The sequence below is a fragment of the Empidonax traillii genome, unplaced genomic scaffold (assembly GCF_003031625.1).
Source record: "Empidonax traillii isolate 1590-97213 ecotype Southwest subspecies unplaced genomic scaffold, ASM303162v1 scaffold874:size323092, whole genome shotgun sequence".
Lineage (NCBI taxonomy): Eukaryota > Metazoa > Chordata > Aves > Passeriformes > Tyrannidae > Empidonax > Empidonax traillii.
This window is the reverse complement of record NW_020956067.1, coordinates 253,811-256,989: the sequence shown is the minus strand read 5'-3', so window position 1 is coordinate 256,989 and position 3,179 is coordinate 253,811.

Here is a 3,179-nt window from a genome sequence, read left to right as displayed (position 1 = left end):
TCTTCGCGAACGAAGAACCGGGGAAGGTCTTTCCACCTTCCAGCCTGCGCATTGGATTTTTTAGGTGAGACACAGTGTGCGCGGAACTGAGCCCACCCTTTAATCCTGAGGTTCATCTGCCGGGGCCAAGCACGCTTGGACAGTGGCAGCGAGGTCCTCAGGATGTAGATGGATTGCCTTACAGGGCTAACGAGCTCCATCTGCCCGGGGAGGGCCCCTGGTGGTTTAGGGGAAATGACACTGCACTGTCACTGCAGAGACCCGGGTTCGAATCCCGGTCGAGGCAGCTTATACTGAAACAAAGATTATGTTAACAGAAGACCTACTCCTTGTAACTGTAAGAAAAATAAGGTAATATTTATGTTATATACAGAAGTGAGTATTCTAATAGTCAAAAAAGGTCTCTGAAGAGTAAAAGCTGTTAATATATATTTCTGAGACAGAAGCTGATAGAAGACAGCAATTCAATTAATGCCATTAACACACAAGGCTAAGTTTTATCAAATACACTTTGCAAAGTTATTTGATGCAGTGATAAATTAGGCTGACAAAATGGTATTAATGGTATTCTGTAAAGTATTTTTCTTACTTCTCCAAATCTTTCTTACTAGAAATACAGTTACACAAAAGTTAAATAATTAAAAATTTGACTAATTGTTCGATCTCAGCATTCATTCATCATCTAGAAAAATACTTGATTGGTTTATACCAATGTCCAGGCCATAGCTTTATTCATAATCTGGAATAAAATTGATTATAATTACTGAAACAATTACAGATGACAAAAAGATTGCAGGAATTATAGTGTTGCAAACTTTGCCATCACCATTAGTGTTCAATGGTAGCATGCCTGCCATCTTGCAGTATGCAAAATGGGATGCAACTTCTACATAGACAAAATTGAAAATTCCAAAATAATCCATGCTGTTTAGCAGAGACACATTTTATTACCCTTTGAATGCCCTGGAAATTTCAAAGAGATTCTATACACTGAAGAAATTGTTCAGTAATTCAGTTTCAAAAAAAGACTGACATAAAGGGATAGGATGTCCTGTGTGACACTTATTCTAAACACATTCTTGAGAAAAATCTAGTAAAGGTAAAAGAAAATAATTTACTTACAACAGGTCTAAATACAGAATTTCAGTTACAAAGGTTACAAAGACTGATAAGAGGAAACACAAAACTGCTTACATCTGCCTCTCCTTAACTCAGTTGCAAGCAGCTTCTCAAGGTTATGCAGCTTTCAAGACATCAATGGCTATCAAATCATGAGACTAAAGAAAGATTTCTTCTGAAAAAAATACTAGATCTTTAATTTCGTCTTCACAGAAGAGGGTCCCGATTTGTACTATGTGCTTCCCCTTACTCCCAAGAAGTACTACTTAGATGAAAATGTCATTATTCTCCCCTTTGATAAACATCATTAATCTTTATCTATTTCAACAATCCCTCAGACTACCAATTTCCCACCTTTTTGGAACTTGCAACATTGCTTGGAAAGACTCCTTTTATCTCTTGGTAATTAACAATCCATACCAGTGTCTCATTTTGCTATCAATGAACTATTAACCTCTTGTAAAGTAGACTTGGTCAGAAAAAGTTCAAGCCTTATGGTGCAATGATGAACCTTACATGGTCATAAGCATATGAAATGACAGCCTGACAATATGGAAATATTTAAATTCAATTCCTTAAGCTCATTGTTGGCTCTAGCTTAAAGACTAAAACATGATGACATCCTATTGCTTTTCAAGTAAGGGCAAGTTTGAGATGGTGATCACCCCAATCAAGTCTTTAGGGACAACGTGATGTCTGGAGATGGACCACTCATGCAGTTTCTTGGTGAAAAGGATCCTTTCAAACAGCACATCATAATACAAAGAAATGCAAAATTATTCACCAGTGAAGGATGAATGCAGGTAATAATTACAAGATGGAGATGCTGCCCTGGAAAGAAGAACCTAAAATGGCTGAGGAGTCACAGAAAGTAATCAAATGAATATCGTCTTCTAAGGCGATGCTTTTCCTAAGATGGTGAATATGATCCTCTAATGTATAAGTAAGATAATATCTAAAATAAACACAAATTAACACAAATAAAATAAGCACTGATTTTATTTCAGAATACAGTGTTAGGAAAATTAAGAAGGAAATACTGTGTCTACTTTCTGGTGCCCACACTTCGGAAAGGACACTGAGGAATTTAAAAGAATTGAGAACAGTAAACATACAAGTTCCAAAAAACATGTTTTACAGGAAGATATTAAAATATTCTGTTCAAAAGAAAAAAAAAAAAAGATTGGAAAACCAATCTAATCAAATCAAGACCATAAGTATTTGAATAATAAATTTCTTTTTACAGTGACAAACAATGACATGTCAATGGGCACAAATTGAAGCCAAAGCTAGAAACATTTTGAACTTAAATAAGGTGGGTATTTTTTTAAAATGAGGTTGATGAGCTATTGAGGTAACTTACCAAATAACACAGGAAGTGATACTTCTTTGGCCTACCTTCCCTTGGTGCATTCTCTGTACCTTCAGGAGTTTCCTAAACCACAAGCGTATGTCTGCATGTAATTATTTATGATGTATATTTATTACATGGATTTGTGTAATGGATTATTGATGTGAAGCCCGTGGCCTGAACACCCGCTCTGTGATTAAGTACCACCTCTTATTTGTTTTGAACCTTCAAGTCCTTTGATGCTCCTTATGACTGAAGTACCCTTCTCAGTGACTCTGAAGTATCAAAGGGTGAATAAAAAGGAACTACATTTTAGATCAATCATTGAAGCACATTTTAACAAAACTCCCCTATTTTAATCACAGTGATTTAAATTATAATTTATGTTATTTTGAAGTAACTTGGTTCATTCAAAGAAAATGTACAGATTTAAATACCTGAGAGAACCAAATAGCAAAATCTAATTTTTTTTAATATTATGATGGATTCTCAGAATTTAATTTCAGAAGATTATGAGTGTTTTAGAAGTTAAGGCTGATAATCTGGCTAACCTGAAGTTAGTGGGAGTTTTGCCATTAATTTTCAGAAGGCAAGGATTTCACTTAAAATATCTGAGTTACAGGCATAAATTACATCTTTAATGTTTGGAAGCTGCTCTTGAAAAATGGCCCTCTACTTTACATGGTGTTTGTTCAACACCCTGAAAGCC